Source organism: Carassius gibelio, chromosome A19 (genome assembly GCF_023724105.1).
Source record: "Carassius gibelio isolate Cgi1373 ecotype wild population from Czech Republic chromosome A19, carGib1.2-hapl.c, whole genome shotgun sequence".
In the NCBI taxonomy this organism is placed as follows: Eukaryota; Metazoa; Chordata; class Actinopteri; order Cypriniformes; family Cyprinidae; genus Carassius; species Carassius gibelio.
The window spans coordinates 12,535,357-12,550,928 of record NC_068389.1 but is presented as its reverse complement, the minus strand read 5'-3'; the positions used below and the strand labels follow the sequence as shown (position 1 = coordinate 12,550,928).

At 36.3% G+C, this 15,572-nt stretch overlaps 1 protein-coding gene across 3 annotated transcripts in view; it reads right to left on the bottom strand.

Annotated features, from left to right (window-relative positions):
* LOC127935721 (ataxin-1-like) overlaps positions 1–15,572 on the bottom strand; it is a 91,914-nt gene that overhangs the window by 20,830 nt on the left and 55,512 nt on the right. For 2 of the 3 annotated variants that reach the window (XM_052533825.1, XM_052533827.1), the window contains exon 3: positions 15,170–15,270. The exons of the other annotated variant lie outside the window; for it this stretch is intronic. The gene's annotated coding sequence lies outside the window, so the exon portion shown is untranslated. The remainder of the gene's footprint in view (positions 1–15,169; positions 15,271–15,572) is intronic. 3 annotated transcript variants of the gene reach the window in all.

The following is a 15,572-nucleotide window of genomic DNA, read 5'->3' as shown; positions in this document are numbered from 1 at the left end:
GGCTAACTTCTCTACCAAACCCTGTGAACAGGACTTGATGGAACCAGATTTTTATTTTATTTGCATTTACTAAACTGATTGTAGTGTCAAGTCTGCGGACAACTATTGAATGGATTTCAATTTGGCAAAATGTGTTTACAGTGTGGCGAAGGAAGTACAGCCTCTGCTGGGCCTTTTTCACAACGGAAACGCCAGCTGAGGAAGTACAACTTACTGACACAATTCTACTCCGCTGACATGTCGGCTGTTTTGTGTTCATCTATAACTGTCTGGTTTGGTTCAGCTACTATATTGAGATTGAGACCAATGGTTAAGTGCAATTTCCTGTAAATTCACTGTTTTTCATATTATTATCCATAATATTGTACAAATTAAAAAATATATTATTTTCCCCTCACTTCAACTGAAGACTTCTGCCTTAATCAAACTTTCTTCATACTTTCTTTGTTTTATATAAAAAAAAAACTGGTTTTATTTTAATTTCGGTTTTCGTTTTAGTTAACTAAGCATGCATCAAAATATGGAATATGAATATGAAATGAAAACACACAAAGCGTGTGCAGAACTTTGTGAATGAGGCTCCCTGAAGTTCTGCGTGCACAGACTCCATGTGGGCCTGCCGATGAGTCGATTTAACGCACGGCTGACCGTGTCCCTATGAGTCGCGTGTTATGAAAAGTCTGAGGCAGTCAGAGATTGTCAGTGCTTTGAGCTCAGACTCGGTCATTAATGTGAGTTCATCTGAAGCGTAGCGCATGACGGGCACGCAAGGAGTTCCCTTGTTAGGCGAGTGAGTGCGTGCTGTTTACAGAACCGCAGTCAACACAACAAGCGGCATGGGAAGCTCTGTCTGCTGCCATGGAAACAAATTAGCTATGCTCTCCATTTCTGGGCCTTTAGGGTAATTCAATTAGTTGTGTGTGTTTACTCTGAAGCACGTGCAGTCACCTGAGAGATTGATAAATGGATGGGGGAGAAGAGAGAAACAAAGAGATACAGACAGATATTATGAGGACAGACAGAAGCAGAGTAAGATAAAAAAAAGATGGTGACAATTTGAAACAGAAATGGCAGATTAAAATCTCTCGCTCTGGAAATCTGCAACCGCTAACTTCCTGATAACAAAATATTCCCTTAATTCCTTCTTTACAGAAGATGAATCCGCTGTCTACAGCAGAGAACATCATCTTCCTCCTCTCTACAGATTGCAGGCATTAAACATGGGAAAGAATTGACAATGTAAATATATCAGGTTCGTATTTGCATTCAGAGCAGCTTTGCTTTCTCTTGAAATGCTGTCATATGAGTCCTGAATTGCGTTATATGGCAGCATTATTCTAGAATGATCTTCAGTTCTTAAAGACTGTCAAAGTGAAATGTTTAGCAACTGACAACCAATCATAAACTAAGCAGTGCTGGTCTTGTTAGTTATTCATGAGCTTTCTATAGTCACAGAGATGCTCACTTCCTGTTTTTAGTTTCGGCATTTGAGGAAAGTTAAATAGGTTGAACACAACAGTGCTGGCAAACAGTTCTGGACAGATACAGAATGATGTGATACTAATCATAAGACAATCAGAGCGTTGTTGTGCTGTACTTATCCAGGAAATACGTCTAGTGTGAAATTTCGAAAACCTGACTATTCTGGACTAAAGCTGTGTTCATGTCATGTCAGAATTATTGTAATTATGAGATGGCAATTCAGATTCTACTGAAATACCTACAAGTGATCTGTTTCTATGGCAATACCCATAACATCACAGAGTGTCTATGTGCAGCTTTACTGTTGATGACAGCTACATATACAGTATTCACCTCTATAGGCCATTTCACATTCACAATATCTAAAAATGTATAATAATACAATAGCATAATGATGCTTCCTGACAATGCAGTTTTGCATCACAGGTATAAATTACAGCTATTCAAATTGTAATAATATTTCACAATTTGACTGCTTTTGCAGTGATTCTGATCAATTAAATGCAGCCTTTGTGAGCACGAGACTTCAATCTTTTGAACGGTAGTGAATAAGTATAATATATATATTATATAAAATTCAGTTTAATAATTTTAAGTATAAAAAGCTTGATGGTGTCAACAGTCAACATCTGGTCTTGCAATCATCCGTCCTAATGATTCTAACATGGGGAATGTCCAGACTATCACAGGCACATCTATTTTAAACTGTTTCTTTTATTATACCTCTTGGAAAGCAGAGTTAAAATCATATCCAACTGCAATTATCAGCCCTTTTTATACTTGACACAATCAAGTAATCACAGTATGTATAAATAAACTCGAAAAAAATATTCATATACAGTTTATAGTAATATACACACACATGAATAAACAGAGTTATAGTCTTAAAGTCATACTTCTATAAATATAATTCTGTTTTCCTAACACACAAAATGATCAGTTTCATGTTTTATCCTGTGGAGTGATAAGGTGCACTCTTGGGGTTTGCCAAAGAATTTGTTCAAAGTTCTTTCTGTCTCACTTTCTGTGTGGAGTGATTAAAAATCCACTCAAATTAAACTTCACAGGAATGTAGTCACCAGATGTGGCCTTTTACATACTGAATGGTTTCAGACTGATATGCATTTTCAGATCTGAATAGCAGCAAGCCTTTGATGGCACCTGCGCGAGAGAGGCTGCGACTGCCTCCGACTGTCTGCAGTTCAGCTGTGGCTTCCCTCTCTCTGCTTCTGTCGCTGTCACGCGAGGGATCAACTCCAGAGACGTGTCGCCAAGGAGACTCATGAAAGGCTCTATACACACGCATTATGCATACATTTTTCTGCCATCAAATTCTGTCATCATTTACTCACACTCGTGTTGTTCAAAACCTGTGACTTTTTTTTTTTCAGTTGAATGGAAAGAAGATATTTTGAAGAATGCCCTGGCTGCATTTTTCCATGTACACCACAGGTCAAAGGTTTGGAATAATTATGATTTTTTTTTTTTTTTTTTTGAAAGACACTAATATTGAAAAATAAATCCGTAATATTGTGAAATAATTTAAGAACTGAAAGTATTTTCTATTTTATTTTATTATATTTTAAAGTGTAATTTATTCCTGCAATGCAAAGCTACATTTTCAGCATCATAACTGAAGTTTTCAGTGTCACATGATCCTTCAGAAATCATTCAGATGTGCTGATTTGCTTTCAATTTTTTAATAAAAATCTTGAGATAATACATTTGCTTAATATTTTTGTGGAAACTGTGATAATTTCTGCGGGATTCTTTGATGAATAAAAATTCAAAAGCACAACATTTATTTGAAATAGAAATCTTTTGTAACATTAACATTTTTAATATTTTGATCAATTTAATGGGCCATTGCACAATAAAAGAATGGATTTTCTTTTGATTTTTCTTTTTTAATCTTGCTTAAACTTACTAAATTATTACTAACTGTTGAATGGTAGTGTATCACGGTTTCCACAAAACTGTTAAGCAGCAAAAACAGCTTTCAACATTGATAATAATAAATGTTTCTTGAGCAGCAAATCAGAATGATTTCTGAAGGATCATGTGACACTGAAGACTGGAGTAATGATGCTGACAATTCAGCTTTGCACCACCGGAATGAATTGCATTTCATTAAAATAGAAAACAGATCTTTTAAATTATAATATTTCCATTATTACTGTTTTTACTGTATCTTACTGTATGAGCCTAAGGATTTCCTTCAAAAATATTTTTAAAAATCATAATTATTCTAAACTTTTGACCAGTAGTGTACTGAAAGTAAAGGAGGCTGTCAAAATAGTGTCTAAATTACAACATAATAGCATCATTAAAACAATCCACATGACTTTATAATACTTTTATGATACTTTTAGTGTTTTATAGTGTCATTTTAAAGCTTTATATCTCCAGTTCCTGGGAGAACCATTCCTTCAATCCAGTATCTCCTTCTATCCATCACTTCTATAATCATGAGGAACATTCTCTCTTGCTTGTATCACCATCATCTGCCCCTAAGCACTAACAACCCAACAATGACTCATTAGCTGGGTGAATAGACAGATTGGCACAGAGAGAGCAGTGCCACAGTCATACCCAGCATGCCCAGCAGCACTACAGAGTGGAGTATTAACCCCATACTGAGCCCTGAGGAGAGAGGAATGACTGCAGATTAACGTTATGTGATTTTTACTGAAGTGCCTCCAGCAAAAAGCAATGGCCGAATGCTGAGCTCACACCAGAGAGACCACAACACTTCAGTCAGAAAAGTAGTAGAGAATCACAGAGAATCCATTTTCATTTGCAATTCAGTGCCTGACTTTGAACTGCAGTAGCAAAGCAGATGTAGAAATGTAAATTAAGTTTGAATTTATGAAAGTAATGTTGCAATCAAATGAATGTATTCAAATGAATTCAAAGAAACACATGCTGTTGTAAATGGTGTTTTTAATAATGCATTGTATTTGTCTGTTTAGATTTCCACATCAAACACACAATATGGGATGTTTCCAAAAATACCAGATCATAGCAGCACAACAATTGTTTCTTGCAAACCAAATCGGCATATTATAATGACTTCTGAAGGGTCATGTGACACTGAAGACTGGAGTAATGATGCTGAAAATTCAGCTTTGCATCACATTAATAAATTACATTTTTAAATATATTCATATAGAAAACAGTTCTTTAAATAATAAAATAAAAAAAGTAATTATATTCAATTAAATTCACAGTACGTTGCCCAACCTTGGTGTTCCTGAATGCTCTCTCCAACACAAGAGTGCCTCATTCTCTGATTCTGATAACTGAGAGAGAGAGAGAGAGAGAGAGAGAGAGAGAGAGAGAGATGAAGACGACGACGAGGATGGAATGAAACTTAGTCCTGGCTCTGTTCAATCTCTCTCAGTGCCAAGTCTGAGGGTGTAACTATAAATGTGAGTGAGGGAGGTCTCTGAGGTCAGCCCAGTCACTGAACAAAAATACTGCCTGGCTTTATGACAATAAACCATAGATTCATGCTGTTTATATAAGCCTAATTATAATTACTACACACCAACCCTCACCAACATTCTCATCCGTGGGTGAAAGTGAGAAAGCTCCAGAAACTGGATAAGACCTATATCAAATATAACATCAAATACATATCACATCAAAAGAGCACATCTCTGTAATATTGCTGAGTCGCGATATGGCTATGATAGATTAATATGTTAATATGTCCTGGGTAACATGAAAACATGATTTACTCATCCTCATGTTGACAGAAAAATAGAAAGATATTTATAGAAAATATTTGTAACCTAATTTACAGTAGTTTAGACTAATGTAGCAGCATTCCATTATAAATATGAAACAGGATGCTAAATGTTCTCTTTGATATTATATTAATCTATCATGACTGTATTAATAAGCACGTCTAAACAGAGGTGATACGTTCATGGTGCTTTGTGTCATTCTGAACTAATACTTGCACTGAATGACCGCTAAATCTGAGTCACAGAAATAAATAGCTCTCGTCTCTCCTCAGATACAGCTCCACAGAGCCAAAGCTTCACCTGTGTTTAAAAAGTGCAGATTAGCTGCACATAATTACAGACGTGCGCTGGAGTCTGGTTACGACCTGAAATCAATTTCACACATTTGTTTGTCCTTAGCACGAACAGTTGAGTGTCCTCGTTGTGTCCTTCTCGCCTTCCCTCCATTCACAAGCCACCCTAAATCCGCCATTATGTGGAGTGTGTATCAGTGTGTGTGTGACGGATTACATGGAGGCAAAGCACTGCTAAGCCCCACTTTTACTCGATAATCCCACAGGAGTGTATACACACACTCTCGTACTGACAAAAAGAGACTGAGGATACACACGCTTATGACGAATAAGAGGCAGAGCAACACACACAAGCTCAGAGTGGAGACTGTGTTCCGTTTCACACACATAATCTTTAATAAATATGCATGCAGATACAGATGAGGCAAGTGAATTGGTGAAAACTCAAACTAGCACAAGCAAAATAAAAAAGATAGCAATCTTAAATCAGTTTGAAAAACTATAAATACATTTATAAATATATAAATACATTTTCACAAATAAATATTGTTGACTGATATTGTTGAGTGAACTGTTTGAATGCTAAAAATAACATTACAAAATTCATGACTATTATTAGGTATTATCAGCAGCATATTATGTTTATTATTACATTTATTACTATAAACAGCTTATGATTATTATTAGTTATTATGATCAGCAGCTTTGTTTTAAAAATACAGAAACAAAAATTCATCCTTTATTTTATTAATACATAATACATTTTTAATAACAATTCTTCAATTACATAAGTGATGGTAGCAGTCTGAATGCTAAAAATAGCATTAAATAAAACATTTTATATTATAAAAACCAAAATCAATTTTAGCAAATATTGTGTTTTTATTTCTTGGAATGAAAAAAAAAAAAAAAAAAATCTAAATTCATGACTATTATTAGGTATATTATGTTCCTTGTTAGGTATTATGAGCAGCATACTATGATATTATTAGTTATTATGATTAGCATATTACAAATACATTTTATTTTAAACCATAAAAAAAATGATTTATATAATAGAACGCAGCTGAAAACAAATTGTGAATTAAATAGGACCTTTCAAATGCTTAAAATAACATTCAAAAGGGTATATATACATTATGAGTGTATTACAAGCAACTTATAGAGTCATAAAAAATGTGATATGTGTTAAACTGCATGAATAAGCACTAAAGTAAATTCTAAAATAAGATGTAAAGCGCCAACTAGTGGTCTCAGACGGCTGGAAACAGTATATAAATTGTATAAAGAAAAATAATAATAAAAAATTAATAAAAATAAATAAATTAATTAATTAAAAAAAAGAATATATATATATATATATATACTGTATAATTTTTATTTATAAGATAATAAGAAGTAATAAATAGTATTTAACCAAAGAAATACCTTAAGTGTAGAAATCTTAAGACTAGAATTTGACACAGTCCTGGCTGGCTTTCTACTTCAGTGCACCTGGCTCTACCCACCGTCCATAACAGCATATAACTATAACACGCAGCCGTACAGTAACACAAACCTCAAAGCTCCAGCCCATTATCACGCCTGTGCTGCTGAGAAGAGCGACCCCTGCATACAAACTTACAGCTGCATCACGCCGAAACTGCAATGACTGAACACAAATGTGGACCTCCAACAAACACACTCACACAGCGTGAGACCCTGTTAAAAGCTTTTCACACACTGTGAACCACACCGAGAAGTCTTTATGTTCCTGAGAGAGCAGGCCAGCAGGACTCAGGATGGAGGCTCTTTGAATTGTGGCAAAATGGGACGACATGCAATTGTGTTTGGGGTGGCCTTGTTTGGCTCCGCTGTGCCTCAGCGGTGCCGTCCAAACGAAGACAGACTGAAGGGTTGGTTTGAGGACACCGCTGTGATCCATAACAATGCCCACGTCTGCCCACACAGCACAGACTGGCTGATGGCCTGTACGCAGCAGGTTTGGGACACAAAACTGAATTGGAAGTGCTAAGATATGCTAATGAATGAATGTCACTGCATTATATAACAAATTAAACCCAAGTGGCATATGCAAAGAAATGAGGTTAAAACCACACTTTTGAGTCATTTTTGCCATTTCTTTTTAAAGCAATTCTGTATTTTTTGTCTTTTAGTAAATAAAAGGTGTGTAAAAGTATAGCCTATGTGATCATTTCAGGGTCTATTATTAGCTACATTCTACAGCATTTACATAAAGCACAAAACTGATTAAATAGTTCCTGTAGACTGAATTCGACCTTTTGTTATCGTACGAATTGACCTCATGTTTCAGGAATATTTCACAGTGCGTGGCGACAATCAGGCTTTCAGGGAAAATGGTGTGTTGGTGTTTGTTGCTATTTAGCATTTTGGAAGAAAATAAAAACCAAAAGGGCAATTAAAGATGACATTGTCATTATAAATAGTTATTTAAGCATTTCAAATTGTGTCTTTCTTTGAATTAACTGTCCCTTTGACATTTTTGTAATGCTTTCCAATAAACAATACATATGTTTTGCATCATTTATTAATCTTGATTAACATTTGTTTCTACGTATACTAATAGAATCTCAACTTTTCAAACTGTATAAATTACCTTTAGCTGATATATCACTAACAAACATAAAATTAACACTGAACAACAGCATATTTAAAAATTAACCCAGAATGAAACACAGAAGCACGACTGACATAAGGGAGATAAGAATCATAATGACACTATTTAGACAGGTCTAAATCGTAACACGTGCTGTTATCTCTCAGCGAGATATCCCCCATCCTGCTAGCGCCCTCTTTAGTGCTCCTGTGATCATTCATTCATGACAAATTAAACATTTAGATAACGCCAAGGTAATAAATAGAGGCTAAGAAATGAGTGTGACGGGCCAGCTCCCCACACAGACTACCAGCACGAAACCCGAGAGCATGACAATCACAGACCTCGTGCAAACGTGAAAGAGAAAAATATGGCCTGGTTTGGACCACAATAAAAGACCCCTGACGATGCTTTGACTTTATCTATGAGCGGAACAAATAAACCCAAGCTTTTATTCTCGGAGTGCATAAAAACCATTTCATGGTTTTCTGTAAGCACCACCAAAGTCATGTTATGGTACATTTTGACCTGTGCTGTTGCTTAAACATGCTCTGTGATGTGGGTTGCAAAGCAGGACACTGATGATTATTCATTGTGAATAACCAGGTCGACAAAACTCCAGCAAATGTCAACACATACACTCAATACACCAGGATCGAGGACGAACGGAAGCTATTAGCAGCAACACTTCTCAGAATATTACTTCACACTGATTGCTTGGCTCTCCTTCTTCTCCTTGACCCTGCTTTGAAAAGACGAGATTTTAAAAATAACCTCTGTCACCCTTCAATGTTGAAAAAGTCAATTGTATTTGTCATGTAATTCATGTAACGTGACACTATATGTGACTTATGTGCACACCGGTAGAGGGTCAGCGGGTCACCTTTCACACACACCACCAAATCCCTGGCCCGCTGCAGCTAGTTTGGAGGTATAATATAACATATAATTGGTATCCAGTTATATGTGAGCTTCAGTCAGAAACCATCCGGTCTGGTAACATGTAACTAAAGAGTTTGAAGATAACATCAGCATTTATGTCTAGTGTGATGGAATGGTAATCTTTATAAAAACAAATCCTAAATTCACTAAATTCGAATCTGATGCCTAGATTTACAGCAGAAAGCGTCTGACCTTTTGACCCAGTGTGTCAGACAGAAGACTTCTGCCAGCGGGGATAAGAAAACAGTTGTTTGGTTTCAGACGCAGCTTGAATATACCACTTTAGTGATTAAAAAAGCTAAAGAAAACATTTGCGCTCTCAAGTCCCATTTAAACATTTGATGGGATAAACATAAACGTGCATGTGTGTGTAAGAATGAAGGTATTATAAGAGTAAGCAATAGTGTATTGTTGAGTATCAAAGTAACATTAAGGCTAAAGTTAGTTAAAGTGAGCGTTAGATGACATTAAAGACAATCTAACTGTAAAAATAGAGGGAATGAACATGAACAATAAAATATTTAATATCTGCAAAAATGAATGAATAAATAAAAACCCTTGTGTTGCCAATATATCGTGTATCCTTTTCAAATTTAAAATCAGAAATTAAAAACAACAACAACGTCCCAGAAAATTCTTAGGCTGGATGGCTCTGCTGCTATGCATTTGTAAGGATACAGATGTTTTCTGCAAACAATGAAAGCAAATAATGGACAAGAAGTTAAGAAGATGCTGTATGTCACAGTTCTTGACAAACACGTGAAGCAGATGCAGATTATGCGTGATGCACATGGCAGCTGATAACAATTAACACACACACGACCCCTCGACCAGTTTGAAGTACAAAATATGACCTAGACCAGTGGTTCCCAACCTTTTTCAACTCGCGGCCCACACAACCAAACACATATGTTTGCGCGGCCCACTGCAAAAAAATTTACTGACCCCGCTATTGTTGGGTTAATAACTTAGTACTACGAAGCTAGATTGTTAACTGTATTTATTGAATGAGGACTGTGCGATATGGAAAAAAAAAACTAGCACGATTTCTTTGATCAATTTTGCGATTTCGATTTTAGTAATTAGTAACAGATAGTAATTGGCGGCCCACCTGCAATACCACCACGACCTACTAGGGGACAACAGGAGGAAAACAACTGACCTAGACTACATATATTACACCTGCAACACAAAAAGTCGCTATATTCCCTCATTTTATTCCCTGATGCCTGCTGAATTCCACTGTTAGGTCAACGGTCAAAATAATTTCAAGATCATTTCTGGGAGAGCAAAATCACAGCATGTCGGAGAGCTGAATGTTTATTGCCTGTGACCTTCTTAAGGGGCTTCACCAAATAAGGGCCAATGTCCTGAGAGACATGTTAATGACAGCAGTAAATGATGTTTGTGTTATTCTGAATCTCTTGAGCTGCCACTCAAAACTGTTCAAAACGAGGAATACGAAAAATAGAAGTATGAAACATGTTTGCGTATGAATGTCTGAAATTAAGATGTGAAAAGTGTGTGAATGGCTATGCCTGAGTAGATGGTTGGATTCCGAGGTGCTTTGGTGTTTATGGTAGTCGTTTATTTATTCTCCCTCTTTCTAGAAAGCGCTCCGCTGAGATCACGGTGTGAAAGGACACAGTTTTAAGTGCTGAGGGGGAAAGGGACCCAGGCACAATGGAATGCCACTGCTACTCCTGCCAAGAACACTTTTCCCATGTGCCTGGGAGCCAAGACTTCCCCCAACAGCCAAGAATAGTGCTGCTGTCCTCACACACTCACCAAACTCTCTCTCTCTTTCTCTCTTTCTCTCTCTCTCTCTCTCTCTCACACACACACACACACACACACACACACTAGGCAAACACAAGGCTGGTATCTGCAGCACCTGAACTTCAAAAGGGTCATTTGTGCAAGACACACTCCTGACAAGAAAACATTAAAATGACAACCAAAGGTTCTTAATAGTGGGGAAAAAAAATGATTTTTAGATTATTACAGTATTCTTCACACTAAAAAAGAAATGTTCACTGAAAGTTTTTTGGGGAACCAAAAATGGCATCACTGAGAAAACACTTATTTGGGCAGGGAAAGGAAATTGACTATCTTAAACGGAGAGTTCACCCAAAATCCTTTATTTACTCTCGTCGTTCCAAACCTGTATGATTGATTTTCTTCGGTGGAACATAAAAGAAGATATTTTGACAAATGTGACTTTTTGTCCACACGATGTAAGTCAATAGGGTCCAAAGAGAAGACATACAGTACATATAAGTTTGGAAAGACATTGGGATCAGTAACTATTTTCAGAAACACATCATGCTTTGATCTTGCCGATTTTTCATATTCTTATAATGACATATAATGGACTTTGATGCATTCCAGTGGACTCACAACATCAATTTGTCATCCATTTGGGCTCATTTAAAAAATAATAAAAAAAGTATTTTGAGAACTAACCAACAGGAAAAACACATCGCCAAACCCCACCTTTGACATATTAACACTTAACAGAAGATTAGGAGATTCAGAACGCATTAGAAAGCGCAGAAGCATGAATGTGATGAATTGCTATGCTTCACCACGTGTACTTAGAGGCCAGTGACCTTTAACTGGGAGACAGCTTTTACTCTAAAAGCCCATGATTGGTTAGAGGAGCCATTGGCATAGTAGAGCTGTCTGAGATGAAAAACAGAGTGAGCGAGACATAGGAAAAAACAGACAGAAAAGTACTAATTTTCATTCGTCTCCATTAATTACCCATCAAGCCTTTCATAGGCCTGCTCGCCCACGAGCTAATGCTGCCTGTGTAAAAATTTGTGTTTCATTCCCTGAGTTTTTGAGTAGATATGCACCAATATACTGGCCGGGCTAATTAATCACCTCATTTTCAGCCAGTTTTAGACTATAACTGCATCTGCTGCTGATAGATTTTGGTAATTGCCCTTGTGTCAGTTTCAATATCTACCACCAGCCTTGTCACTAATTAATGGATTAATTTGTAATTTAATTTATAATACAACTTTTTATTCTATTATAAGCCAAACACTTGAAGCAAAAAACTGAACCGAAAAATTAACACAAATTGGTATGTTTTAACTCGAGCTGCATGAACTCCATTTTTGTAAAACATCATGATGATGATAGTAACCAGAATTATATCATAATTTGGCCAAAATCCTCACAATTTCTGTGTATGTGAAGGCTTAAATGTAAAGCAATGGGCAAAAAATATGCCACCTGCTTGTGCATGGTTTGCTTCACTTAAAAATAATACTAATACTAATATAATAATACTAATACCAATAAGATATACAAATACACACACACACACACACACACACATATATTGATAAATAATTTATAATATACCCTTAGCAGATATATTAATTATAATTTTACAGCCTTTCCACTTTTTTAACAAAATTATATATATATATATATATTTATATATAATAAAAAAATATATATATTTAAAATTATTTCAATTCTATATTTAATTAGAAATAATTTAATAATATATAATTTCCAGTATACTTTTAGCAGATAAATGCATTTCATATTTAAGTTTTCTCTCCACTTTCTATAATTTGAATATATTAATGTATATACATTTAAAGTGTGTGTGTGTATATGTATATATATATATATATATATATTAGTGCTGTCAAAATTAGCGCGTTAACGCATTCGATTAATTTGAAATATTTAACGCGTTAAAAAAAAATAACGCAATTAACGCTGTTGCAGTTTTTTTTATTTCCAGTTGTGGTCTATGTGTGTTCAACGTGCAAAGAAATATGGATAAGACCAAGGAAGGACTTTTAGACGGAAAGTTTCAGTTTAAAATTCTGCCGGATTACTCTTCAGTCTGCCACAAGAGCTCATGAACTCAAATGTCATTGTTTAAAAAAAAAACAAAAAAAACAATGACTGTAACAGTGCGTAAATCAGACCTTTCTGTAACGCTAACGTTAATAAGCTTAAACGAAAATAACAAAATAATTGTGTAGCGGAGTATTTTTTGTACACAGTGCCGCGAACTGTCAATCACTCCTGTTCGCGTGCATCACTGTCCTCCTCAGCTGCAGCAACTTGCGCTCTCTCTCTTCATCTAGCTTTAAAACAAAAAGGGGACAAAAAGATCATATTGTCTTTGTGCATAGGCTATAGATTAATTAGATAAATGAATATCTAAATTTGTGCCTTGCCGTCTACGGTATTTTTTTAGAACTTAGAAAAAAGATGCTGCAGCCAATGAACCGCCAGCGGGGGCTGCAGGACGACTCAACCTCCGCAGACAGTTTTTAATGTTTATCAGACAATAAATACTCAAGATTTTGCTTTAGTATAACTCACAACGAGTTTCACACACCTTCTCCGGCCACGTTGAGTTGTTGACACTTAACAGTGGGAAAAGCGACACATGCGCTATTCACTTGTATAACTTAAGGGTGAATGGGTAATGTAGTTACTGCTCTCGGTGGGATGAATTAGGAAGCTTGCATTGTGAAGGGCGCTCTGAAAATCGGCAGTGCAGGTAAAAGATTAAAACCTCTATTAAAACAGATGTCCAAATGAGCGTACCGGTACGCTACAAGCACGTTCTGGGCGCACGGAGAGGTGGCGGTACGCTCAAGAGCTATATTTGGAAGTGGCGGTACTGAGTACCTGTGCATACCGGCCCACTTAAAGCACTGGCAATGACTATACTTGGGAATTTTTTTGCAGTCCACTTAGAATTCAACATGGAAATCATTTTTGTTTTTTATTGGCATTGATTGTTTTGAAATTCAAATGGTACTTACATGCCTGCGTTTTTATTTCTGTAATAAATATGGCTTTCAAGCCAACAGTTAATTTGGAGGATATTGATGGTTTATTGCAGGAATGTTGTTTACATGAGAAAATCTGTGTTACAAGTTAAATAAAAATTCCAATAAACAATCATATTTTGAATTTAAATAGTTTCTTTGTCTTGAGTTTACATTAATTATTTATATTTTACATTTACATATCCAAAAAGTTTCAGTCTTTTAATTGCGATTAATCGCGATTAATCGCGATTAATTTTTAAAAATTGTGCGATTAATTAGTTAATTTTTTTTAATCGATTGACAGCACTAATATATATATATATATATATATATATATATATATATATATATATATATATATATATATATATATATATATATATATATATATATGTGTGTGTGTGTGTGTGTGTGTGTGTGTGTGTGTGTGTGTGTGTGCGTGTGTGTGTGTGTGTGTGTGTGTGTGTGTGTGTTGTATATATCTATATCTATGTCTATGTCTATATCTATATCTATATCTATATCTATCTATCTATATACATACATACACACACATACATATATAAACAACAGCACTACCATTTCAAAATTCTACTTCAAATTCTTTGCACCACAATGTATATTTCACCAGCAGGGGGCACTTAAGGGATTTATTAACAGATCAGAAGAAAAAAAAGTTACAAAAGTAACAGAAAAAAAAAGTTATTTCATGCACAAAAAGGCACTCAATGCAATGCACTTAAACTAAAGTAGACTGTGCCTATACTTGAGAACTTGGGCCTGTTCACACACACATCTCACGTGAACATGTGTATTATTTCTTAACCGTCATCTACGAATCCACAGCACGTGCACACGGCAGTTTGTGAGCATGCGACAGTAAACCTGCATGTTACAGTACGCCTGCGACCGACCGTGCTTCAAGCATGAATCATTTAAGTAGTGTTGCCCCAAGGGCTTTAGCTAGCTAGCTTTTTCCTGGAGGATTTTTTTTGTGAAAGCGCGGCTTTCAGCCCCAGCTGTGTTGTTTGGTAAACAGCTCTGTTGCTAGGCAGACCTATATTATTGCTCCACCAATCAAAGCCTGATTTGACGGCTGAGTAGGACACAGCTTAAGCAAGAGTTATTTTTACAATTGCGCTCCAGATAATGCCTTGGCGGCAAGAGTAGTAAAATGCAGAATTAAAGGTCACTGCTTTCAAAAGGCATGTGTGTGTGTGTGTGTGTGTGTGTGTGTGTGTGTGAGTCCTGTTTTCATACCTCATTCAGTTGCCTCCAGTGTTTCAGCATGTGTTGTGGCCCATTGAAGTCGTTACAATCCCAACGCGATTTGTAGTCTCAGTGCAGGCCTCCAGCACAGCCTGTGGACACACACACACACACAAACACACATATATTACTCAATAATCCAGAGCCAGCAGCCTGTGCAGTCACAAACAGGACACCTTCCTACCCTTGAATTCCCGTCCTGTCCCAAGGCCGTGAACTAAGTGCTGAGCAAACATGATCCACATACAGATGCACTCAGGTGCATTTAGTCTAGTAGTCACTCTCATACTACAGCAACTCTGTCATCTTGCAGGGTCCATCCCTTCAGACGCTCACAACACAGAACGGCCCGCTATGGAAAGGCGGAGGTGTGGGTGTACACTGAGTGTGCTCT